The 27903-nt window shown below is 39.1% G+C and overlaps 1 protein-coding gene across 1 annotated transcript in view; it reads left to right on the plus strand.

Annotated features, from left to right (window-relative positions):
- Positions 1 to 13651: 13651 nt before the first annotated feature.
- The window catches only part of CEP350 (centrosomal protein 350), a 179924-nt gene continuing 165672 nt past the window's right edge, over positions 13652 to 27903 (plus strand). Inside the window, exon 1 of the mRNA XM_036756981.1 lies at positions 13652 to 14076. The gene's annotated coding sequence lies outside the window, so the exon portion shown is untranslated. The remainder of the gene's footprint in view (positions 14077 to 27903) is intronic.

Genomic DNA, 27903 nt, shown 5'->3' on the forward strand with positions numbered 1-27903 from the left:
AATTAACAATTGTTCTACAATTCATAGTTTTAGAGAGTTGCCTGAGGCTCTGAGAGCTTTGGCCAGGGTCCCCTAGCCAGCATGTGTTAGCGATAAGACTTGAAGCCAAGGCTTCCCTACTCTATAGCAGACTATCTATTCACTACCCCACAGCTGCCTCCTTTATAGGTATATGTTATTTGAATATCATCTGGCTTGTTAGAATGGTGTCTAGTTAGAATAAAATAGTATTTATTTTGTGCAGGCTTTTCAATTCATGGTCTGGCTCATATATAAAACCATACATATATTAAAAAATTGCACTTGGCTCTAAAACCAACCACATCTGCATTACTGCCCCATTCTTTGTCTGATTTTTAGCTACCTCTGCTCCTTTGTTGTATTTCCCAGACTTTCTATTAGAGAATGAAGTTGGATTTGCAACTAAATGCTAGCCTGTTCTCATTCAACAGGTGGAGGCACCCAGGCTCAGAATTCCAGGAGCATTTTCAATAACTGATACGCCTCATTAAAACCTGTGGGTCTTCTTTCAGAACTGGCACCCAGCTGTCTCTTTCTATTTTTAGAAGGGTAACACAGATCTCCTGCCAAGAGTGGACAGCTTCCCACTGCCTGTTGAAGCAGGGAAAGATCATCCTGCAAAATATGGCCTGGTCTCATTACACATGGCCCCTGGCAGCTTCATATCATTAAACATTTTCATTTCTTTAGAATTGCAGCTGTCTTGCTAAAAAATGTTCCATAACATATTGTGGTTTTACCACTTGTTCATGTAGATAGCCCTGAAACTTGTATGAACTCATTTTCTATAAAGCATTTACTCTGCCATATTTGTTGATTATGTTGTCAAAAGGGGATGCCAGCAAAGAATTTCAGAATTAGATTTAGAATTGGGAAGAAACTTAGAGATCATTGAGTCTAGTTTCCTCATTTTACAGATAAGGAGACTGAGGCCCCAAAAGATTAGTCCATGGGTGGGGACCCTGAGGCCTCAAGGTCCTCAAGTGCAGCCCTTTGACTGAATCCAAACTTCACAGAACAAATCCCCTTAATAAAAGGATTTGTTCTGTAAAACTTGGACTAAGTCAAAAGGCTGTACCCAAGGACCTAGAGGGCTACATGTGGCCTCGAGGCCACAGGTTCCCCATCCCTGGTTAGTCATTCGCCCAAGATCACATAGGCAGTAAGGAACAGAACTGCAACTCTGACCCAGGTCTTCTGACTCCAAATCGTGCCTTCCTACCCCGAAGAAAAGGAAATGCTTCCCGCCCCACCCCCGCCCCAACCGCTGACCATAATAGAACAAATCTTTGGAAAGACTTGTAAGTTCTACAAGGAGACTAAATATGGGAGATTCTGATTTGGCTAATTTGACTGAAATAAAAGATTTAAAAAATTTTTATAACTAAGGTTTATAATAATTATCAGGAAACATCTGTAGGGATCTGTTTTTACTGATGTGGGTACTCCTTCCAGTGATGCATATAGCAACCCATCTGTGCCTGCTCATTGAGTGCCACTCTTGTCCAAATTCTCCCATAGAAGATCCATTATCACAGGCCGAGGACCTTCTTTTTGCTCTCCCCATGGCCAGTTCATCTTTCTTCACACACATAGGTCTCTGATGACATCCTTTATGCCACTTCTTGTAGACAATTCTTCATTTTTAATATGTCTAGGCTTGCTCATCTAATAATACATTTCTCCATGACCCTTTAGGTGACCCTCCAGTTTAATTAAACCCTCCTATTTAGTTCTTCAGAGAATATAGTATTCTATATTTCAAAGATGGATAGTATCACTGGAATGATGTTACTAAAATGATGGGTCTTTGTTTCAGGGAGAAGCTTGTGGTCATAAAAACATGGTGCATTTTCTCAAGAACAATCTGACTCACTGTGCTCCCTCTTCAATTCTGGGTCCAGAACACTGTCCACTTGCAACTTCTGTCCAAAATATGTGTATTTTCTGATCAATTCAATAACCAATCACCATTCCAAAGGTCTAGTGATGAAGTATGTGCCCACCTCCTGGACGTATTGATGGATAAGCTCTATGAATTGTCCATCCAGTATCATCTCATAATCTGGACAAGAGAAACTATCTGTTTGCTTTAATACTGTATCTACAGTCAAGGAAAATTCCTTGGAGTAATTATGAATCTCATTTAGGAGACTGCAATCCAAGGAGGAAGAAAAGGAAATAAATCTTTATAAAATGCCTACTAAATGTCAGGTACTATGTGAAGCACTTTTACAAGTAGTATCTCATATGATCCTTACAACAAGCCTGGGAGGTAGGTGCTATTATTATCTCCATTTTACAGATAAGGAAACTAATTCAAATAGTGATTAAGTGACTTGCCCAGGGTCAAACAGCTAGCATGTATCTAAGGCCAGATTTGAACTTAGGTCTCCCTGACTCTAGGCCCAGAGTTCTATCCACTGTGCCACTAGGTGCTTCACATCAACACAATGTCATCTATGAACATAAATGTCCGATGAAATAATAATTTTTAAAAATCCTTCATATGCTTATATCTATGGTGCATTTAACTATATTAAGATTTAGCAATCATTTATTAATATTTACCATGTGCCAAGCACTTATGCTAAGTACTTTACAAATATTATCTCATTTGACCCTTACAGCAACTGTGATAAGTAAGTACAATTATTATCCTACTATATCTAATTTACAGATGAGGAAACTGAGGCAAAGAGAGGTTAAGTGACTTGCCCAGGGTCACAGAGTTAGTAAGTGTTTGAGGTCATATTTGAAATTTACTTTTTCCTGAGTCCAAGTCCAAAGCTCCATCCAATGTGCCACCTAGCTGCCTGCATACAGAAAAAAAAAATTGTAGCAACTCTTTTTGTAATGGCAAAGAAGAAACTAGTTGGGGAACGACTAAATAGATTATGGTACATGGTAAATGAGTATGGAATGTGACTGTAGCATCAGAAATGACCGAAGAGATAATTTTAGAGAAACCTGGGAAGAATTGTATGAACTGGTACAGAATGAAGTGAGAGGAATCTGGAGCTTTTACACAATAACAACAACATTGTAAAGAGAAACAACTTTGAAAGATTTAAGAATTCTGATCAATTCAATGATCAATCACCATTCCAAAGGACCACTGATGAACTAGCATTGGAGCTACATGAGTATCAAAAAAAGAGATGTCATAAAGATAAAATTGACAGGATTTAGCGACTGACTGAATGTGGGGAATGAGGAAGAAGGATGAACTAAGGATGACTCAGAGATTGCAAACTTGGGTGACTGGGAGAGTGGTGATGCCCTCAACAGAAATGGGGAAGTTTGGGAGAATATAATTAGTTCCATTTTGGACATACTATGTTTGAGATTCCGGATCATTCAGGCGGTGATGTCCAGTAAGCAGTTAATGTTGTAGTACCAAAGTTCAGGAAAAGAAATAGGGACTAGATAGATAGATCTAGAAGTCATCCAAATAATAATGAAACCCATAGGAGCAGACAATTGAAAGGGGAAGGTTCTAGAAGACATTTGGGGGAACTAAGAGCAAAAGCATAAGTAGCGGGGCTGGTTTTGGCAAGGAGAAGCATCGCCTCTTCCTCTGAGACTGAAGCAATGAAACAAAGAATGGGGATGAGAGGGGTGTTGAAGTATACAGTAGAGTAGGAGAGGTAGTTGACATCAGATGCTTTCTATGTTTTCATTAAGGAGGGAGCCAAGATCCTCTCTGGAGACAGAAGGAGTGCTGAGGATAGAAGATGTGATGTGACTTAGAGTAGCTGATTGGGAGAATTTGAGAGCCAATAAAGGAAGACTAAAAGGATTTCCATACAGTAATGAGGGATCAGTTGAGATTAGATAATATAAATCTGTAGTGGAACCAATCAGCATGGTGGTATACTTTCCCCATTAACACTGAGCTGCATAAGAGTAGAAGTAGAGAAGGTGGATGATGGGAATAACCCCAAATTGAGGTTTTTCAAGGTGTATCTGGCAATAGGAGATGGGTGCAAGGGATTCAAGGGTAGAGGATGGTATATAATTGATCTGGCTAATCACAGGGTCAAGACAGTGAAGGGTGGAAAGTCATACCGGAACAGGAATGGCTGAGAACAAAGAAGGGATTTAGAAGTCTTCTCAAATTGATTTCATATTATTCCCCCTCACAATGTTCAGGCCAAATTGGTCTGCTAACATTTCACCTCCTTTCTTTGCATAGATTGTCCTCCGGGTTTAGAAAGTATTCCATCCTCACTGTTGTCTCTGTTGATAACTAGCTTTTAAGGCTAAGCTTGGGTGCCACCTTCTACACAAGACTTTTCCTGATCCTTCTACATATTAGTACTTCTCTATCCCCCTCCCCCAACATAATGTGTGTGTAGTGTGTATATACATAGCATATATATTTATACATGTTTGTATGTGTATGTGTATATACGTGTGTGTATATGTGTACATATGCACACACATATCAACTTATCCGTGTTGTTTCCCTCCAGAAGAATGTAAGCTTCTTGAGGACAAGGAATATTTTCATTGTTTTCTTTGTATCCTTAGCATCTAGCATAGTCTTGCACATGTCCTTGCTCTTTGCTTTACCTACTTGACTAATGGGATAGAAATGTAGTTGTCAAACAGGAGGAGGAAGATGAAAAGGGAGTGATCAGACCTCAGCTGTTACCAAGTGTGCCAACAGGGGCAGAATTGACGGAGGGCAAGTAATCCAAGGAGAAGGAGTTCCAGGACAAGAGAATGCAGCATGGGTATGGGAACAGTGTCCCTGCCAACGTCTACCGTTGAACCAACACGCCATCACTCTACTAGCGACGAACAAGCTTCAAGGAATAATTCAGATCCTATAAAATGCAGCTGAAAAACTAATTGCTCCAGAAAGCAGTCAGAAGGCAGGATTAGAGGTCTAAGCCAGTGACAGAGTGCTGAACAAGGAAGATTGTGAGGAAGAATGATGAGTGTCCTCCTTACTGAACACTGACCCTTTAGAAGGCCATGAATGAAAAAGCAGTAGGGGACAGTGGCTAGCTCCCAAGTAGGAGTGGCTGACATGAGGGATGAGTCTAAGCAACTGAACTGTGTCCCTTGAACTCTTAGGTTAGGGATAAGTCTATAGATTTGTTTAGAATTACCTGGGTTTGGGAGGACCCAGAGGTATACAGTCCATGTGGGAGTTATTTTAATATATTTGATTTTATTCCTTTTGCTCTTTTGGGTCTGTGAATTATATTAAGTTAAGCCACGTTTATATGGTCCACTTCATTTTGCCATGATCACATGATTATTGTTCATTAAAACAGAGGGTCAAAGAAAGGAAGTAGGTGGGGGTTGAGCCAAGAAATATAGCAGTGAATTCCACATAGACCCCACTTCTAGACTAACAAGTGGATCTTGTCACCTAAAAAGGGAGTGGACCTAAAGAATGGAGGTTATCGGCTTTCTGAGAATCACCTGGAGCCTGTTTCTCCTTGGTGCTAGGTGGAATGCAAAGCTGCAGGAGTGAGAGGAGGATTGCTGGTTTCTGGTCCTTCTGGTTAAACAGGATCTTGCTGGTCAGACTCATTGAAGATACTTAATACATACTTGTTGAGTGAATGAACCACTGAGGCAGGCGAGAGATGGAAGGATGAGTGTTATGATCAGTGAAAGGAATTTCAGAATTCTGGATTGTAGAGGGAGCATAGTTAAAGATGGTGCTGAAACCAAAGGCATGAGCATCCTTAAGGATGAATGAGGTGAAATGAAGATGTAGGTATGTTATGGGAAGTGAAGTGGTAGAGGAACACTCAGGTATTTGAAGGGACAATGAAGAATATATTGAAATCCCTAGCATGAAGGCAGGGATTAGGGTGAAGAGGAAAGCTGTGCGGTAGGTATTAAAAATCTTGAAAGACAAGTTTTTTCTCCTTTTCTACTGCAACACAGAGCTGGACTTTATGATATATCTGGAGAGATCAAGTCGCAAAGAGAGGAAGCTGCTGAGCAACAATGCCAAAGAGACAATCTGGAGGTGGCATTGAGAAGCAAGGGTTATTCTTATTCCTCTTCAGGTTTCTTTAATTCAAGAAGTTAATAGAGTGGGCAGTGAAAAGATCCAGAATGAATGGGTGTTTGTTTACAATGGAGTAGGAGTTCCAGAGAACATAACAGAATGAAAGGACAGAGGAAAGTATGGACTCTAGAGAACAGGATTGAGGTGAATAGAGGTAAGAGTATGAGGAGAGAGAGTAGAAAAGCGTTTTCACTTCAATAGATGTCAACTCTGAATCCCAAGGAAAAGGAGAGCAAGAGCTGGGAGTTTTCCCATCATTGTATGGGAGAGAACCAGTCAATCAGGATCCCTACCCTTCAGTGTCCTGTGATGACTGTGCATGGGTCAGTAACATGTAATAAACTAAATCCAAATATGAGGAGTATTCTGTTCTCATTTTTCTAAACTCTATTCAATAATAGCTTTTTCCAGTTGTTGTCTTGTGGAGTGGTTAGTCAAGCTCTCGTTCAACATTTGAGAAGTTTTAATGCTTCCTTGGAGATCCACTGATCAACTCTTAATTCTAACTTCCTATTTACTAAAAAGTTTGGTAATTATAGAGGTTACATGGTAATTTCCACTCTGGGTCAGATCTGTGGTCCATTCATAAGGATCCTCTTGCCCTTTTTAGATCTCATATCTGTGTTAAGTAAAAGAGATGCAATTACAAATGACTTGTACACTCTTCAAAGAAAGTCAAAGGATGTTCTGCATTATGATATTTCTGGCAAGGGAATGAGTATCACACTGTCTCTTTCACTATATAACATTATTTCAGGACTATTCATCATGACTGAATCATGGCCTTAGCAATGAGTTGTATCAGTCATGAGTACAGACAGGAGATTGTTTTTGTTGAGTATTAATTTTTACTGGAAGCCTCATCAAGTGAACAATTGACTTGACTTAGGTACATTAGGTATATTAGGTCTGTACTAAAACAGACAACATAGTGAATAGAGGGATAGCCTTGGAGTCACGAAGACATGAGTTCCAATCCTGTCACTGACATATATTAGGGATATCTGAGACAGCAAGTCAATTTACCTCTCAGGGTCCCTGGAAACCCTCTAAGAATATAAATTACAGATGAGTTTCTAATTTGTATATGTGGACAGTGTTTTCACACCAGGAGTTCCCCACACTTATTAATCATCCTCCCTCCCTGAAAGTCTTACTAAATATAAACATTTAAATAAAAAAGTAAATGGAATATACAATTAACAAGAAATAGAACAATTATGGCTTGTAAAAATATATATTTTTTCATCTCCTGGAATAAAATACACATAGTTTATAGTTATTTTCAAAAGTATTTCAATACTTCAAGGATCTGTGGCTCCATTCACTGATGCAGATTGGAACCTGTTCAATGCTTTACTAGACAGTTTATTGAATTGATGTGGTTTAAAAATCATTGCCTGGTAATCAAACCCCTGATGGCTCTCTGAATTTACAGTAGCCCTCAGATAATATGCATACTGTCTGTCATTGAGCTTATTACACCTGAAGCTTTTTCAAAACGATGAAGTCTTAGAAGAGCACCGTCATTGCATTTGGGAGCTCAGTTATCTCCACAACATGACAAAGCTTTGGAGTAGGACTTTAGCAGGAGTTATATACAATTACTAGTCCAAAATGCCTAATACTATGCCTATAGTAGAGATATACCTCATAATCACTCTTATGGCCTCCTAGCTTCTATTTGCCATTCTATTACCATATAAATGTAAGTTTGCTAAAGTAACATCCTAAGTTTGAATCAGAAAGTTTTTCACAAAAGACTATGAGATGAAATACCTTCATTATCTGTTCTGAATTAACCTAGATCTAGACAACTCTAGCTACGCCCCATGTATCTCCATATTTAGGACCAGTAGTGGGTCTAATACTTTTTGAATATTTGGGATATTAATATAGGTTCCTAACACCTTTATGGTAGAAAAGATCGAGGGGACAACATTGGAGGAGAAGAGCATGTTGATCCTCTCTCTTGGAAGAGTATGTGGGACTGGAGCTTATTACTATGAGATGGGAAAAGGCAGCTCTACTTTATCATGAAACTGGTGGGAATGCACCCCATCCTCCCCAAGGTAAAAAGCATCCCCTGCTTGTTAGGACAAATCATTTATGCTTTTCTTCCAGGCGACTATCTGGAGCTGCTCTCCTTTTGCTAAGAGTGCTGAATAAGGTGATATGAGCCTTTGTACAAGAAACAGGTTTAGTCCCCTGATAATTGTTAATAGATTCAGAATTGTTCTGTGTTCTGTGAGCCTCAGTGTGTGCTGCTTGATGGCATCTGGAGTTGTTATAGTTATACTTTTGTTCTTCTCTACTCTCTCTTCCTTCCAGGAGACTGCTTCATTATGGGTCTTCTCTGCTGCTAGTCATCAGTTACTTTCTACTCTTTATCCAGTTGGGCTATTGCTGCTACCTTCTTGCCCTCTCCTTCCTCTCACTCATTTCCTTTCTATCACTCTATCCTTTCTTGTGGGTTAGCATTTGGGTTAGGATCTCCTAGTTTAAGATTTTGCCTGATTCCTTCCTAGTGTCTCTAATATGTAGGGTTTTCTACTTTTGCATGAATGTGTGTGTTTGCTGCCTTTTTATTGAAATAAGTCCATTTTGTGACCATGATCTCACAAAGTCCAAATTTGGTTTTCTTCTTTCTTTAGCTTATACCCCCTATCTAGTTTATTTTCTCCAAACTAACTTGATGTGCTGAAGAATTCTCTAGCTATCTTCTTTCTGAGTGACTCAGGTCAAATCTACATTCCTCTTATGGTGGAATCAAAGAAAACCCTTATTAATCAGTTCCAGCTTATCCACAGTTTGCCCATCATGCCTGCCTTCAACTCTAACAACATGTTGTCCAGAAAATTTTAGACTCACAACAAAGAACGAGTTTGACAGAAAACATCCCTATGTCTATGTGTCTGCGCCAAGGCATCGTACGAGTCATTGGGGATATACAAAGACAAAAGTGAAATACTTCCTTCTTTCAAGGAGTGAACATTCTACTCTATGTAAGTGCATAATATGTACAGGATAAACACAAAGTAATTTGGGGAAACGGTGGGAGAAGGTTGTAGCAGCTAAGAAAATCAGGAAAGGCATCAGGCAGTCTCAGTCAACAAGAATTTATTCATGTAGAAGGAGGTGATTGAGCAGGACCTTCAAGAGTCAAGGGTGAAGAGGGGATGCATTCCAGGCATGGGGGACAGACAGTGCAAAGACATGGAGACAGGAGATGAAATTACATGTTTGGGAAACAATAAGGAGGCTGATTTTGCTGGAACATAGGGTGTCATTCAGTCAAGTGGCATTTTTTTAAAATATATTTTTATTTCATTAAATACTTCCCAATTACATGTAAATATTTTTAACATAATTGTTTAAAATTCTGAGTATCAAATTCTTTCCCTTTCCCTTCTTCCCTCCTGAAGAAGGCAAGCAATTTTGTAGCAATTAATGAAAAACATATTTCCATATTAGCCATGTTGCAAAAGAAAACACAGCCAAAAAATAAAACAAGAAAAAGAGGATGAAAAAAAACAGGCTTCGATCAGAACTCAGAGTTCATCAGTTTTCTCTCTGCAGGTGGACGGCATTTTTCATGATGGCTTTTTTGGATTTGTCTTGAATTGTGATCTTGATCAGAGTAGCCAGGTCTGTCACAGTTGATCATCTTTATAATAGTGCTGTTACTATGTGCAATGTTCTCTTGGTTCTGTCGACTTCATTTTGCATGAGTTCATATCTTGCTCATCATTTCTTATACTACAATAGCATTCTATAAAATCTTATATCATAACTTGATAAGCCATTCCCCAATTGATGGGTATCCCCTTGATTTCCAATTCTTTGCCACCACAACAAGAGCTGCTATAAATATTTTTGTACAAATAGATCCTTTTTCCTTTTTTTTTTTTAAATCTCTTTGGGATATAGACCTAGTAGTTCTATTGCTGGGTCAAAGGGTATGCACAGTATTATAGCTCTCTGGGCATAGTTCCAAACTATTCTCCAGAATATTTGGACTAGTTTATAACTCCACCAACAATGCATTAGTGTCCCAATTTTTCCACATCCCCTCCCCCATCAAATAGCATTTATTAAAGGCCTACTATGTGCCAGGTGTGGTAGTAAGTGCTGGGGATATAAAAAAAAATAAAAAAACCAAAACCAGTGCTTATTTTCAAGAAGCTCACAGTCTAATGGGGGAGACAACATATAAACAACTCTGACAAACAAGCTCTATACATATATATGTGTACATACACACACACACACACACACGGACAATCGGCAAGGAAAGCACTGGAATTAAGGGGGGAATTGGGAAAGGCTTAGAAGGGATTTTAGAAGGTCCTTGAAGGAAGCCAGGGAAGCCAGGGGCCAAAGAGGAGGAGGGAGGGAATTCCATGCCTTTACTCTAGCTGTCCCTCATGCCCGAGATGCCTTGTCTCTTCATCTCTGCCTCTTAGTTTTCTTGGCTTCCCTCAAGCCACAGCTTCCTTCAAGTTCCAGATAAAATCTCATCTCTATAGGAAGCTTTTCCCAATCCCCGTTAACTCTAGTGCATTTTTAATATTTTAATTTTAATATCTCATTATTAACATATTATATATAACATGATGCTGATATTTTGATATTTTCAATTTATCCTGTATATGGCTTGTTTGTACAGAGTTGTTTGCATGTTGTCTCCCCCATTAGACTGTGAGCTCCTTGAGAACAAGGAGTGTTTTTTGCTTTTTTTTTTTTTTTTGTATCCCTAGCACAAGGCTTGGAATATAGTTGGCACTTAATAAATGTTTATTGACTAAGTACTCAGGATACAAAGAAAGGCAAAAACATACTCCTTGACTTCTGAGAGCTCACATTCTTATGCAGAATATAATTGGAGCAGGGGCTTGATATATGGTCAGGCTGTGCATCGAGAATATCACTTTGATGATTGTGTGGAGGGAGATGCGTAAAGGCTTTGAGAACAATTAGAGAGCTATTGTGATAATCCAAAATGAAAAAGTGATACAGGCCTGAACTAAAAGAGAGGCTGTGTGAGCAGGGAGGAGGAGAGAATGGATGAAAGGATTTAAAAAGGTGAAACTGGTAACATTTAGCACCTCATTCGATATGGGTGCTGAGGCTGAGGGAAGAGTTGGGGATGACTTTAAGGTTGTGAACCTGGCTTAATAGTAGGATGGTGGGGCTGTCAGTAGAAAAAGGGAAGCTAGGAAAATAGGTAAGCTTTTGAGGATCAACTCAACTGTTTTGGATGTTTTGCTTCAGATACCTATTGGACATACAGTTAGAAATGTTTAATAGGTTAGCGGGCAGTATAGGACTGGGGTTCAGTCTACAGAAGGTACATTTGCTTATTTATGGATTTATAGACCTCTCATTATTCTTCGTGGGCTGCTGCCTACAGGTTGGGTACCCCACTGGCTCGGTAGATCAAGTACTGGACTTGGAATCAGGAAATCCTGGTTTGGAATCCTCCCTCAATCAGTTAATAAGCATTTATTAAATGCCTACTATATGCCATGCACTGGGATAAACACTGGGTATACAAAAAGAGGCAAAAGAGAGTCATTACTTTCAAAAATTCATAATAGAATGGGGGAGACAATGAGCAAATAAATATGTACAAACAAGCTACATACAGGATAAATAGGAAATAACAGTGGGAAGGCACTAGAATTAAAAGGGGCTGGGAAAGGCTGCCTGTAGGAGATCAGATTTTAGTTAGGACTTGAAGGAAGCCAGAGAAGCCAAGGGTGAAGATGAGGAGGGAGATCATTTTAGTTATGGGGGAAAGATAAAGAAAACATCAGAGCTGAGAGATGGAGTGTCTTGTTCATGTAACAACAAAGAGGCCAGTATCGCTAGATCAAAGAGTATGAGTTGGAAGTGGGGGACTGGGGAGGGGGAGGAGAATGGTGTAAGAAGACTGGAAAGGAAGGGGAGGGCTAAGTTATGAAGAGCTTTGAATTCCAGATGGAGAGTTTTGTTTATGATTCTGGAGGCAATGGGGAGCCACTGGAGTTTACTGTAGAGTAGGGAGTGGCATGACCAGATGTGACCTTTAGGAAAATCATTTTAGTGGCTGAATAGAGGATGGATTGGAGTTTCGTGAGACTTGAGGAGGGCAGACCGTCCTCCCCTCCCCCATAAGACTATTGCAATAGTCCAGGTGTAAGTTGATGAAGGACTGCACCAGAGTGATGGCAGTATCAGAGAAAACAGGAGGCTTATTGGAGAGATGCTGCAAAGAAATCAACAGGCCTTGCAAACAGATTGGATATGGGGGTATGAGAGATGGTGAGGAATCCAGGATGACTCTTAGGTTTCAAGCTCAGGGGACTGGGAAGATGGTGGTACACTCAACAGTAATAGGGAAGGTTTGGGGAAACGATTGGGGGCTGTTTTGAATATGCTGACTGTAAGATATCTACTGGACATCCACTTTGAGATGTGCAAAAGGCAGCTGGAGATGTGAACAGGAGGTCGGCGGACAGGTTAGGGCAGGAGAGCTAGATTTGAGAATTATCAGCATAGAAATGACAGTCAAATCCATGGGAGCTGATGAGATCACCAAATAAAGTAGCATAGAAGAAGAGAAGAGGTCCTAAGACCTCTGTCTCCTAAGACAGAACCCTGAGGGATACCTACCTTTAGAATGTGTGATCTGGAAGAGGATTCCTCAAAGGAGACAGAGAAGAAGCATGCCGATAGGTAGGAAGAGAACCAGGATGAAAGTGGTGCCCCAAAAACCTAGAGAGGAGAGTATCAAAGAGAAGGGAGTGATCAACAGCATCAAAGGCTGCAGAGAGGGTCAAGAAGAAAAGGAGGTTAAGTGAAGATGGTTCTCCCTCTCCTCCTCTTTCCTTCTCCTCCCCCTCCTCCTCCTCCTGCTCTCGACTCATGTCAAGTTGATTTTGAGTTCTCGGGGACTGACATGTAACAAAATCCACAACAGTAGCAGCAACGCCTAACTACCTACTAGCCCGAGTTTGGGAGGCCTTGGAATGATCAAACACAGGATAGCAAAATCCTGGTTGAGGGTCATGGGATAATGGAATTAACTTTAGAAAGAACCGCAGGGTATCTAGTCTAACTATTCTCATTTTACAGATGGGGAAACTGAGCTCCAGAAAGGTTAGAAGTAGCAGAGTAGGGGATTCGAACTCGAAGTCTTCTGGAGTTCAAAATGCATCTCTCTTCCTAGTGCGTCCCGTACTCAATAAGTAAAGCACCATCCCCTCCGTACTTTTAAATGTTGTCAGTTTTAGTTTTGTGGGTTCCAGGTTTCCCAATCACAGTACAAACCAATCTCCCTGCTCCGCAGAGTGAAATGTGCAAGACGGGAAGAGGCAACAGTAGCATTCGGATGCGGACGGAATTTGGACTAGACTTAGTATATGTTCGAACTTGGGCCACGCCTAGCACGGTGTCCGGGAGCTCCCTCCACGCCGGTCCTCACTTTTCGGCCACACTCATCATGGCCGTTGCGGAAAGTTGCGGCTGGAGCAGAGTCTCGGGGAAGTCCTCGCGAGGTTTCCGGGGCCGGGACATCTCCCGCCCTGCCTCGCGCCTGCCGTCGCCGCCGCCGCCTCCGACTCAGCCTCCGCCTCCGTCGCCGCCGTCGTCGCCGCAGCTCCTCCTCCGTGTCAGTTGTTGGTCTGTAATGGCGCCCGAAGTGCCGCCGCCGCCTCCGCCGCCCCTGCCGCCGCCGAAGTGACTCTACCGGCGGGAGGAGTGGAGCCGGGCCAGAGCCAGAGGGAGTCCGGGCGAGCCGAAGCGCCGGAGGCTGCGCTGTCGCGGGAGGGGAAGGCAGCTTCTCCCTCCTCAGCGTCTCTCCCTCCCTGCCGGCCGGCGGGTCTAGGAGGGAGCCGGTGCCAGGCCGGGTCGGGCCGGCCGCTCGTCCTGGCCCAGCGGACAGGCCGGGCGGGGGCGTTGTCGCTGCTCCGCCCGCCCGGCCCCACGGGATGAGCCGGCGCAGCCGGGGCCAGAGGCGACACTCTCAGGTGAGCGGCGGCCGGGCGAGGAGGGGGCACGGGGTGGGACCGAGGCCGCGAGCGAGAGCCCGTCCGGCTGCGGGACTGACCACTGTCCGTGGCCGCTCTCCCTGGCCGGCTGGCCCGCGCAGCCCCGAGCTGAGCGAGACACCTGCCGGGGGGCCCGTGGCGCGCGGCCCGCGGCCCTTCCCTGGGGAAACTCCCGCAGTGGCGAACCGGTCTCTCTGCCCAGCCTCGGGGCTGACCACACGTACGAGTAGAGAGGCCTGGCAGCTGCTGGACGTGGGCTCCCGGCTGTTCGCAAGGGTTCGGGAAGCTGGGAGGTTCTGGGAGACGTTAAAAGTGGTGCCAGGGAGAAACGGGTCAGGGGCTTCCTCACCCTTCACCATGCAGCCCAAGACTCCCTACTTCGGCCCCCGTCACTCCCTGGCATCGATAGGCAGCGGTGCTGGACAACTCCTGGGGTCGTACGGAGCAGGACGGTGCGCTTTGCTCCCTTAGCTGGAGATGAAATATGAGTGTCGTGGAACCGAAATCTCCGACCTGGAAGAAGGTTCCTGAGAGCAGGGACTGTTGCTACCTTTGTATACCTAGCACAGTGCCTGCCACATAGTAGACCAGTCAATTGACTGTGAACAATCCGTAAACATTTAAGCGACTCTGCCGGTGAATGCTAGTTGACACGACTTGTTAGTCCCCCCTCTCCGAGTTTTTTTAAACTTATTTTTACTTTACTTGGCCCATAACAGTCAATTAATAAATGCTTGTTGATTAACTGACTTCCTTAAATTAATTTAAGTTTGGAGAAGTCTATGTCTAGAGATTGAGATAATGTTACTCTTTAGTTCATTTTAAAATTTCTGGGAGGATTGTATCTTTAGACATTAGGTAACAATCTGAATATCTCTGTGAAAACAATAATAAAATGGACATTTTTTGAATGCATTTGTAGTTAAGACGTTTGGGACGAAATGGCAGTATGCGGCTAATTAACAAGGAAACCCGATTTGATATGTTTCTATTGCTGTATTAGAAGTTGCTTCAACCCAGTGCTTTTTTTCTGATACTTTTATTCTTTCATTCTGATACTCTGGGTACAAATCTTATTTGTTATAATCGAACAAACTGAACAACTAAGCTGATTTTGAATTAAAAATTATAGTATGTAAGGCATAAAATGAGATTTTTTTTTTTTTGCAAACATTGCTTAGGGCACTTCCAGGCACATAGTAGGTACTTAATAAATGCTTCTTGACTTGACAAACATCAACTAAAAATAAACTTCTATGTAAGGCTGTCCTGTTGACATACCAGTACTCAGTTTATAAGTATAGAACTAAAAAGTAAGTGAATAAAGTTAATATTTCACTAACTTTGATGTCACAGTTCATTTTAATAGAAGAATATTAAATATACTTGGTTTCTGCCTCAAAAATAAGTTTTATGAATATGCTTTCTATATAAGTAGATTTCCTTCTGAGATTTTGCAGGATTTTATACTTTTTTTTTTAATATGCATATGCTTTTGTATGATGGGATGGCTTTTAAGAGTAGGAATGATATTTTTTAACCTCTTTCCAATATGTAATAATAGTTCTATGTTCTTAGTAACATAATGTAGTAACATAATAATGTAAATAACCTGCCCTCTGATAAATTTTACATTATCTGTGATTAGTCTGTGACTAACGTGAGAATTAATTTCTATAATTTTTTTTCACGTTGCTTGTGAGCATTATTGGTAGATTTCTTTTTTCAGGAGTTGATGATCTAGTAGTTTAAGGCAGTGTTTCCCAAACTATGTCTTGGGGAACCTGGTGTTCTTTGAGGTATGAACAGGGGTTCACAGAAAGAGTTGGGAGGGACCTCAGTGTCTCTTCAGTCCAAACAATATCTGAAAAAGAAACTTCTCTTTTGTGAGAATTTCGATTTTATTGATAGTTCTTTAAGATATGAAATTGTGTCAAAATTATGTTAAGCAATTTTTGATTATTAAAATAGGTTTAATTTTCATTCAAAAATGTCTTTACGACATTATCGTAGGGAGTTTTTTATATTTCTATGTCAGCATTTGTATATTCTGTTGACAATTTGATCTGAAGAGTATTTCGAGTCCAGATTATTTTGGGGAATCTAAGTTCTTTGCATTTTCTTTTTCCTCTCTTCATCAGTTTTTGTTTTTGTTTTTTTTTTTTTTTTTAACTTTGCTTCTCCATCACACTACTGGCAGAAAGAGAGAGTCTAATGAATACTAGTCAAGTTTACTACTTATTAGTTCTTTAGAAGATTTGGTGGGTTGGGACATTGAAGCTTTTGACTGAATTAAATGATATTCTTTGGGGACAACTTCAGTCAACGTATATTTAGCCTCTGCTATTTGCAAGATAGTGTGTTAGACTGGAGAAGAGAGAGGGTTGTTAATACAAAGATGAGCAAGATAATCTAGTCTTCAAAAAGTTTATAGCCTGAAAGTCTGGTAAGGGAGGACAAGTACATAGTTAGAATGTGATTGCAATGAGGGGACAAAATGTTATGGAAAATAACATAAAAAAACCCAAAATCCTATGACAGAATGTTATTAAGAGTGAGAAATCACATCTCATAGAAATTATACTTTTCATTATGCTTTCACATACATTTTTTTCATTTGACTCACAATAACTTTGTGAGATAAGTAGGGATTTTTTTCAGTTGAGGAACTAGAGACACAAGAAAGTTCAATACATCTATTTGCGTTTGATGTTCCACTTTTCCAACAGTATAAATTATCAAGAGCTGGATGAAACTTCTTTTGGGGGAGAGAGGAAGGTGGTCTGCACCTGTGATTTCATGTACCTTCAGAAATCTTTTTCATCTAGGAAGAGGGGTGAAATATGTACAGAAATAACTATGTTTCATAGTAAGAACATTATTTTCAGAGTGTCTCCTAAGCAGAGTCTTGAAGAATGTAAATAGACATGAACTGAAGATGAAAGAGAGCGAATGAGATTGGGAAACAGGGAAGTGGTCCAGTTTGCCCAGAGTATAGAGTATGTAATAGGGAATATGATGAACTAAGGCAGGTAATTGAGGCTGGATCAAAGCTTTTATTTTATTGGGGAGGTAATGAGGGTCACTAGAGGTTTCTTGAGATTTCTTTGGCATCTTGAAGGATAGCTTAGAAATGGGGAGAGACTCAGACCAGGAAACTATTTAAAACATTAGTGTACTCCTCCTGCCAAGAAGGGGAAGGCTTTAATAAATACTAATGATAATACATTTTTATAATGCTTTAAGGTTACAAATGCTTATCGTTATTTTATAGGAGAGGAAGCTGAAATCCAGAGAGACTGTGACTTGTACGACTTGTCACATAGCTAGCGTCAGACTTGGGATTCACACCCTGGTCCCCTGACTCTCTATCCAGTGCTCTTGTTCACTATATCACAGTCCATGAAATAGGGCTGACATTTTCTTTTAATATGCTAATAATTTCATTTCTGGTACTTCAAAAAATTTGGCAGTTTTGCTTAAATGTGAAGTTATGCCTCAACATTAGCAACTTAAAAAGTCATAGACTTTTGGTTAGTTTTTTTTTTAATTTTAGAAAACACAAATCTTCTGAAATTTAACTGTATCCAGTAATAATTATAGCCATAATAGTAATAGCCTACATTCTTATAGCTTTTAATAGTTTACAAAACGTTTTCTGCATAACCATTCAGGGATATAGGTAGTTGTGAATTTTATTTTTCCCATTTTATAGATGAGGAAATGGGCCCCAAAATTAAGTGAATTAATCTGTGCCTGGACTGGAACCTTGGTCTGATTTTAAAGTTTAGTGCCCTGAACTATTGTAATATTTATTTGATTGATTCCATGCCTCAAATCTCTTTCCTCTGAACTCTATCCTCCATATGGCCAATAAAGTGATAGTCCTAAAACAAAGATTTGACCTTGTTACTACCCCATTTGGAAAGCTTCAGTGGCTCACTGTTGCCTCTAGGATAAAATACAAATTTGCTTGGCATTTAAAACCATTCACAATCTGGCTTCAGCCAGGCTGTATACATTTCCAGAATTAGTATTTATTACTCTTTTTCATTGCTTCTGCCTAGTTCTAACCAGGTTGGCATATGTGCTGTGCCCCTTCTCCCATCTCTGGGTCTTTGCAAAGACTGTCTCCTATGCTTCGAATATATTCTCTTCATCTCTGCCTCTTAGAACGCCTAGCTTCTTCAAAGCTCAGGTCATATGCCACCTCCTACGTGAATTCTTTTCTGATCTCCTTTCCTCATTGTCTTATATTTATTTTGTATTTATTCACATGGGTACATGTAATTTTCCCCAATAGATTGTAAACTCTGTGGGAGAGGGCAGAGATTATTTTATCTTTGTATACCCAGTGGCTAGTATAGTTCTTGTCCCATAGTAGGTGCATGAATAAAGATTGATTGATTAGGCTTCCCACTACAGCCTACAATTATGATGAGAAAATGTACTATTTCTGTTGTTAGAGACAAGTTTTAAAAATTAATTGCTTTTTTTTCCTCCATAAAGATAATTCTTAGTAAAGTTGTCTTATCACAGATAACCTTAAGAGATTATGTTATCAAAAGATTGTTTGGGCTTGGAATTTAATTACTTTTTGCACATTAGCTTAATTCTTCTAACAGTTTTCTTAGGCCAGTGTTAAAAACTGTTTTGCATTTCTCCCTGAGTGCGTAGCAACTTTTGGTGGGGTTTATCAAGTAAAAGTATGTTTAAATGTGTCTGGAAAGCCAACTAAGGATGAAAATTTGCCCTAGAAAAATCTACATATGGTTAATTGTGATATATTTATTTGGTGATAGTCACTCTAACATGATAAAAAGTGGACTTAACAGAGCCCTGCTGTGTCACTGAGCACAACATTATAATCTGTAAATCACTTCTTCTTAGTCACAAAATTTAGAGCCGAAAAGGACCTTAAAAATGATTTTGTTGAACGTCTTCATATTACAGATGAGTAATTCAAGACTCAAGAGAGGTTAAAGTGATTTGCTAGAGGATAAGAAAGTGTCAGTGGGGTCCAGACCCCTGTTTTACTAGTTCCCAATCCAGTTCTATTCCCTCTCTGCTACAAATCTATATTTATTTGATCTGTCAGACTGATTCAAGTAAATACAAATTGATCTGATTCAAGTGTGACTCTTAGCTTGGGAGTAGGAGATCCTGTCTGTTGGAGATTATTTTGTCTGTCAATTTTGGTACCTAAAAGACGGGAAAAGTAGCAGTGATCTCTTGAAATTTTCACCAGCTAAAAAGTATTAGACTAGCTATTAATTCAAATGACTGCTTATACTTCATTTAAAAAAAGTCATTCCATCAGCAAATACTTACTAAGTGCACATGTGCCAGGTACTCTGCTAGGCCCTAGTGATAAAAATATAAAAATTAAATAGGCCTTGCCCTCAAACAGCTTACTTCTGTTGGGGGAGAAAACAGCTACAGCTATAAGTAAACTAAATATCTATGAAAAGTAAACACCAAGGAATTTTTTTGAAGAGGAATAGTAGTTGGGGAGAGGAGATCAGGATGGGCTTGCCTAGATGACTTTGAAAAAAACTAGAGATTTTAAGAGGCAGAAGTGATAAGATAATGTATTCCTGACCAGGTGGACAGCCTGTGTAAAAGTATGAAGACTATAGATAAATATCCTACAAAGGAAATAGCAAATAAGTCAGTTTGTTTGGAAAGGAGACTGGAGGTGAGTTATATGTAATAAACCTAAAAAGATAGGGTGTGGAGGCAGTTGTGAAGGACTTTAAATGCCAAACAGAGTTTGTATTTTTTCTTAGTGGCAATAGGGAGCCACTGGAACTTCAGAGCAAGAGAATAGAGTAGTTTTGTGTTATTTTTAAAGTAAGAATTCTGTTAAGTTTTTTTTTAAATTAAAAAACAGAAATGTCTTGGAATTAATTGCTATGTTTACACTCCTAATGTGTCCAAGTGAGGCTATGGAATACTTAAAATGTATGCATATGTGTTTGAACAGAGTTTGAACTTTAAAATAAAAGGCACTTAGTGTCCTGGGGGAAAAAAAGAAATATTATTTTGGCAGCTGTATGGAGGATGGAATGGAGGGGAGACCAGTTGGAGACAGGGAAATAACTTAGCAGGCTTTTGCAGTTAACCAGACAAGAGGTAGTTGGAGACATGTTGTGGAATAAAATCTTGAAGGCTCAGTAGCTGATTGGACATGGGAGGTAAGGGAGAGAGGAGAGTTGAGAGTCCAAGATTTTGAACCTGGGTGATTGGAAAAATGCATAGAAGTAGGGGAGTTATGGATAGAGGGGGAGAATTTTTTTTTGGGGGGGGAAGATACATTTTATTTTGGATATGTTGAGTTTTACATGCTTATGGGATAGCCAGTTGGAAATGTCTAGGGGCCAGTTGGGATGGGAGCTCAGGAGAAAGACTAGGGCTGCATACATAGATCTGGGAGTCACTAAGAGCTCATGAAACCTGATGAGATTGCTGAAAGAGAAGAGATGAAGGCTAAGGACAGACACTTAGGGCCCAGTTAGAGAAAGGGAGCAGGACATAGATGTTAATCCAGAAAGGGAAATTAAGGAGTGGCCAGAGGTGTAGAAGAAGAATCGGCAGAGACCAATGAAGACCTATGAAGGAAGAATCTAGGATGAAGGGGACAGTGGCACATGATACAGAGAGAGCTCAATTAGAGAGTGGAAATTAGAATAAGAAAATTAAAAAATTAAAGGTGGAGAAAACTAAAACAGTGTGCCAACTAGTGGTTTTACACATTATATTGTTTAAAATTATTTCATATGACAGATATATTTTATATCTGAAATCCAATAATCCGTTCTCAAAGGTGCTGCCTAAATTGCTTTTGGAAAAAAAATGAGTTAAAATATACTCAGGTGCTAAAGTTAATTTATGTATCACTCCAAGACTTCAGTACTCCCCATAAATTATGGTATACCATCCAGTGGTGCAGATAGAAACTCATCCTTCCCCTACATGCCTTCTCAGTCTGTTTGATTCTTCTCATAAATTCTCCACTGGAGAACTTCCTCTCAGATCAGGAATTTTTAATCTAGAGTCTGTGAATTTTTAAAAAAATTTTGATGACTAGTTCAGTATCACTGGTTTTCTTTGTAATCTTATGCATATTATGTATTTAAAAATATTTTTTGAGAAGAGATTCATGGGATTCACCATATTGCTAAAGAGGATCCATGAAAGGAAAAAGTTGAAGAACCTTTGCACTAGATCTTGATGGGTATAACTGAAGTATGGGAGTTGCCCAGCTGTTATCTACTTGACCAATTTACCTACTACCTATTACGCCAGGATTGTTTCCTTTACAGTACCACTAGTATAGCTATGGCTCACTATACATATTAATAGATATCTTCCTTAAAGTTGTATATAATCTACATTTTATATATTATATCCTTTAAAATACACTAGGGAAAAATAACTATTTAAAGGAAATTTTTTTAGAAGGGAAGAAACTTTCTAAAAGAATAGCTCATAAATTTTTGGTTTAAAAAATTCAGATTTTGGTAAATTAAGTTTTCTTAAGACAAGAAGCAGATGTAATTTTTGTTCATTGTAGTTATGGACTTGTAGGACACCCCTCCTCCCCCCAATCAAAGTTTAAAATCTTAAAAACTTTTATACTTTAGAATCAAGTAATCCACATTTGTGGATAATATCTTTGTCTGAAAAAAATCTACTTCATTCATGATTGCTATGTCTAAATGTGTATAAAGCAACATTTAATATTTCACTGTATAAAAATTTTCTGTTTTCGGGTTGATAGTCATTTAAGCATTAGCATTTATGGTCATTGACAATGTATGCTTTAACTATATATGACAGAGTGGTAAATTTTTCATCTGGGAATTTTTAGTACATTTGTATAGGATAAATTCTTGACTTACATTTGTGGGTTTAGATTCTTAGTATAGTTGGGAAAACATGTCAGCATTTAATGTAAATAAAATTAGTTGTCTTATGATAATCTTGATCCTCTTTCATAAACAGTGTTTAGCAAGTGAGGTTTGGACATGGAAAACATCTTTTATACACAAATTTTAGTATTCCAAAACCAAAATAAGTTGCCAAGATGTTGAAATAAGAGGATGACAGTTTGGGACTGGTCCCTTAAGCATTAGCTCTGTGGCAGGAACCTAACAATTAATTAACATTTGTTAAGTGTCTACTATGTACTGTGGAGCTGGGTGGGAAATACTAAGATGAAAAGTGTAGGGCTCAAACCCTGCCCACAAGAAGCTTATAATCTTTGGGGAAAAACAACATGTACCTATATAAGTACAGTCATTCCTCAGCTGTGGAGGGAACGTTACTAGAAAACATCTTGAAAGTAAAAAATGGGAATGTTGATACATTGAACCTATGGGAAATAGAGGGTTAGTTTCCTGTGACTACCAAAAACATTAATCTTTTGCTACAGATTCTGCATAGTTCTTTATAACAAAACATTGATTCTGATAATATGTGCACTTTTCCTAACAGAGTAACCATGGAATAACCTATAAAATGCAGTACACAAAAAAATTGGCAATTTGCAAAACATTTTTTCTTGCTAGTAATTTCCTAGAATTCTGTGACTTTTTGTGCTAACTTCTCAATTTAAAAAAATCTTTTTAAAATTTCAGACATTATTCACTTTTTTTAACATGTGAAATCCACAGTATCATAAATATTGAACAACAAATAAAATTCTTAAAACTAAAACAGTTTTCAACCTGAATCTTACCTTCTACTGTGTCAAATGGCCAGGTAATGGTGTTGTACTATATACTATACTGCTATAAACCTCTCTACCTTGGCTGCCCTCTGAAAGCCAAGGGAGAAGTTGCTGAGACTTCAGTTTAGTCTCTGTTGTTGGAAGAGGTCTTTCACATAATGGCAACACAGAGCTTGAGTTTTTAAAGGCAAACAGTGAAAATATGCACAGGGAACTCTTTACAACAATAGGTTGAATAAGACCAGTGAAGTGCTTAGTAGGATACCAGCTGCTCCACAAACCTGCATGCATTTCACCTCTCATTTTTTTTTCTCTACTGCAAATAGCCATGAATGGTCAAGGTTGCCAACTCAAGAGTGAAAATGAAGTCACAAACAAAGTCACACAAGTGCTTGAATGTTGAATGGATGAATGTTGAGGATTGACTGTAAGTGAAAATTGAATTCAAGGAAAATGCACAGTATAATTTGGGGAAGGCATTAGTGGCTAGGAGGAATCAGGAAAGGCCTCAACATGTTGGAGGTGACACTGAGCTTAGCTTTGAAGGGAACAAGGGAGTCTAAGGAAGAGATGAGGAAGGAGTGCATTCTAGGCATACAGGCCATGTAAAGATATGGATGTGGAAGATGGAATGCTGTGTATATGGAATGGCAAGCAAGCTGGGAAGAATACTGGGTAAAAAAGACCATTGCTAGTACATTTTCATCATTATTGTTGCTGCCTGGTCTGTAATTTTTGTCTTTTTTTCCTATGAGAGGACTGGGGATTTGGTATTAACTTTGGCCAGGTACCATTCTGCTCATTTCATCCCTTCACCTGCTCTTTGCTCCAGCTGAAGGTCAGATGAATACTACATGCTTCATAGTAACTACTACTAGCTTTTGTAAGTGAGGGTATGTCTGGATAAAAAAGGGCAAAGTTAAAAGTTGAGGTGGCTAGAAAGGCCTAGGGTTTGTGTGGGAGAGCAGTGACTGGTAGAGCTTGGCTTTTCAGATTGCTAATTGAACAACTCAAAATAGTAGATAATTTCCAAATCTTTTACATCTGGTGTTGAAATGTGTTTTATACAGTAACATGTGAGTATTTGATATTCTGGAAATTTAGCCTAAAAAAATTATGAAGCGTATTATAAAGAGTTGTCTCAGAAGGGGCTAGGGAACTTTGCAGTTTCCCTTGTGACTACTGTTCAGTCTTCTTCCTTTTACTTATTTTATGCTAAACAAATAGCTTGTTGTTCAGACCGCAGATGAAAACAATTGTCTTTTCTCAAACCTTCCAAGAAGTGGTCATGAAGTGTGATTAGTTGTTTCATAAAATAAGAGAAACCTGAAGTGCCAGCAAAATAATAAAATATTTTAGGAGCTGTCCATAAACTTGAGAGTTTCTGCTACCATATATTTGAGTGTTGACTTATGGGTTGTACAACTCAACCTTGGTTGATATTCTTTTCCTTTTCCCTGTAGTATGAGGGGAAGCATTATAGAAATAAGTCAGAAGGCTATGGGTTCACCACTTTCACTTCTTAGCTTGTGTGACTTCGACAGTCACTTAACCTTCCTGGACCTCATCTATAATAGGAGATTGGACTAGATAACCTCTAAAGTCCATTCTAGCTCCAAGTCTGTGAACCTATGAACCCTCTTATTCCTCTCTTTTTTTCCCCTCCTCATTTATTTTGTCCTCAATTCCCTTCCCTCTTTTTCTGTCTCTTTTTTTCACTGACAGAGTTGGCTCCCAGTTTCTCTCTTCCAGGAAGTTGGTGGTACTGGTGGTCCTTTATTTTTCTAGTCTTACCTTACTCCCTTCATCCTTCTGCTTCTCCCTGGATAAAGCCCCTGTATTTTATTATATTCAGGGGTTGTGTCTAGGATAAGCTATATGAATAGAAGGGTATTTCCCTCTTTTTCTTTCCACTTTAGGATTGTGTGTAGCTTTTGGTTGAATTTTTATAGAGAAACTTTGTTTCTAGCAACTTCAGTTGAGGCATTGTTCTTGAGCAAATGACCACTTCATTTCGGTGAGTCACTATTTTACCATTTGCAAAATAGAAATACTTTTCAAGATTTATTTTTCATGTGTTATCAGTCATCTTCGATTGCTCCCTTGCCCCATAACCAGTCAGTTACCAAATCCAGGATTGATTGTTTCTTCTTTTTAATTCCTTTCACATTTTGTTCCTTCTTTTCTCTTCCCAGTGACTTTATCCATTATTTTCATTCTGTTCCTTCCCTGTTCAGGAACTTAGTCATCTGGTCTACCCTACTAATTTTGCAAATAAAAAATTACGATCTAGAGATTGTGAGGTGTCTGGGATTACATAGCATGTTGTCTGGAACCTAGATCAATAGGTACATAGGAGCATAGATCTAGACCCTCTAGTTCAACCCTTTTGTTTTACGGTTGAAGAAATTAAGGCCCAGGAAGATTGTGACTTTCTCAGGGGTCACACTGGTGGTAAAACTAAGAGGTAAGATTTGAACCCAACTAGTTCCTTGTGAATAATCTGCCATTTTATGTCTTTGTGTAAACCTCCTGTGAGCAGGGACCATGTTTCCTACTTCTTTTAGGCAGCTAAGGTTGCAGTGCAGAGAGCATTGGATTTGAAATCAGGAAGACTTGAGTTCAGATTCTGCCTCAGACACTTAGCTGGGTGACCTTGGGCAAATCACCTAACCTCTCAGCCTCAGTTTCCTCATCTGCAAAAATGGGAATAATAATATACCTTTCATCATGGGATTGCGTATAGATGTGTAAAATGTTTGCAACCTTAAAGTGCTGTGTTAATGCTAGTTGTTGTTATTATTTTTATACCTTGTATCTCCAAGAAAGTGGTGAGTACATATTAAACATTCTATATATACTTGTTAATTTAATACTTTGATATTTTAGTGGATCTGTGATCCCACTACCCAGAGAATGCAACCCTTCCATACCTTCTTATCTATCCTGTTCAATTCTTGTCCAGATCTTTTCATAAAATAGCCACTGAATTCACTGAAGTCCTTTTTCTTGTTTTAAAAATACTTAATGGATATTAATGTTGCACTTGGGGTGTCCCATCTATTATCCTTCATTCCTGTTCCATAAAATTGATTATTTTGTGCGGATCCCTTTTTATTGACTACTCTATTTTGGCAAGTTAATGATTAAATTGCCAGCCCTACTTGATATTTTAGCATTCTATTTTATTTAAATTTATTCAAGCATTTATTATTTGTCCCTCTCCCCTTCCCCCCCAGAACAATTTTTTTAAGCTCCCTAAAACAAAACCCTCACAATAAATAGACATAGTACAGCAAAATAAACTCCCACATTGTCTATATCCAAATATTTGATTCAGTAAACAAATGTTTAAGTGCCTAGTATGTGCCAGGCACTGTGCTAAGCAGAGGCACGTTTTACTTTGAATTTTAAGTCCATCATGTCCTTGGCAGTGGGTGGGTGGTGTGATTCATTTTCAGTCCTCTGAACTCATGGTTTATCATTGCATTAGTCAGTTTTAAAATCTTTCAAAGTTGGTTTTTTTCTATGGTGATATGTAAATTGTTATCAATCTGCTCACTTCACTCTGTATTGGATCATAGAGATCTTCATAATTTTCTTTGAAACTGTCCATCTCATTATTGCTCATAATATTCCATTACATTCATGTATCACAACTTCTTTAGCCAGTCCATAATAGATTTATCAGTTCAGTGGGGTATTTTGCTTTCAGTTTTATTAGTCTCATCTTTACTTTTCAGAATTTCTGGTTTCTTGCTTAGTTGGACATTTTTGATATTCGAGTTTTTCGAATTGAATGCCCAGTTCATTGATTTTTCTCTTTTATTCTTTTTTCCTTTATTGACAAGTGTTTAGACATATACATATTCTCCTAAGACTTGTTTTAGCTGCCTCCCTTAAATCTTGATATGTTGATTTAATTGTCCTTTTCTTTGATGATATTTTCTTTTGTTTCTGTAATATGTTCTTTAACCCATAATTTAAAATTGTTAGTTTCCAATAACTTTTTAATTCTATCCCCAAGGTTCATTCTTGAATTTAATTTTTATTGCATTGTGATCAGTAAACGATGTTTTCAGTATTTTTTAAACATTTTTTGATGAGGTCTTTATGCTTCAATGCATGCTCAATTTTTGTAAAGATACCATCTACAATTGGGAATATGTTGGAATACTAGAAAATATTTTGTCCTTTCTATTCCCACTTAGTAATCAGAAATCAATCATCTCTAATTTTTCCAAAATTTTGTTCAGGCCCTTCTTTCGTTTATCTTTTGGTTAATTTTGTCTAGATCTGAAAGAGGTCCATTGAGATTCTCCATTATTATAGTTTTACTACTATTTCTCCAGTCTGACGAACTTTTCCATTAATTTCATCATCTCTATGCTGATGATTCTCAAATTTACTTATCCTGCCCCATCCTTTCTGTTGATGTCCAGCTGCCTTTCAGTTATCGCAAGCTGGATGTCCAATAGCCTTCTTAAACTCAACATGTCTAAAACTAAACTCTTTATCTTTCCCACATTCCATCCCCTGCCCCAACTTTCCTATAGCTGTCGAGGGCAACCTTATACTTTCAGTCCCTCAGGCTCCCAAACGAGGTGTATTCCTCAACTCCTCACTACTCTTACCCCTCATTGTCCAATCTTTATTTTTTAAGAAAATTAATTATTTATTTTTAGTTTTCAGTGTTCACTTTTATAAGATTTTGAGTTCTAAAATTTCTCCCCCCCCTCCCTTTCCCCTTCCCCAAGATGGTATATAATCTGATATAGGCTGTATCATGTCCAATCTTTTACAGAGGCCTGTTGATTTCACGTTTGTGATGTCTCTTGAATACTCCCCCTTTTCTCATTTGACACTGCCACAAGCCTGACATGAGCCCTAATCACCTCAAGCCTAGACTATTGCAGTAGCCCTCTGGTGAGTCTTCCCACCCAAGCCTTTTCCCATTCTAATTCACCCTCCATTTAGCTACCAAAGTAATTTTCCTAAACTGCTGGTCTGGCCAGGTTACCCCTTACTCAGTAAACTCCAGTGGCTCCATTTCTAACCTTTCAGATCAAATA

The sequence above is a fragment of the Trichosurus vulpecula genome, chromosome 4 (assembly GCF_011100635.1).
Source record: "Trichosurus vulpecula isolate mTriVul1 chromosome 4, mTriVul1.pri, whole genome shotgun sequence".
NCBI lineage: Eukaryota > Metazoa > Chordata > Mammalia > Diprotodontia > Phalangeridae > Trichosurus > Trichosurus vulpecula.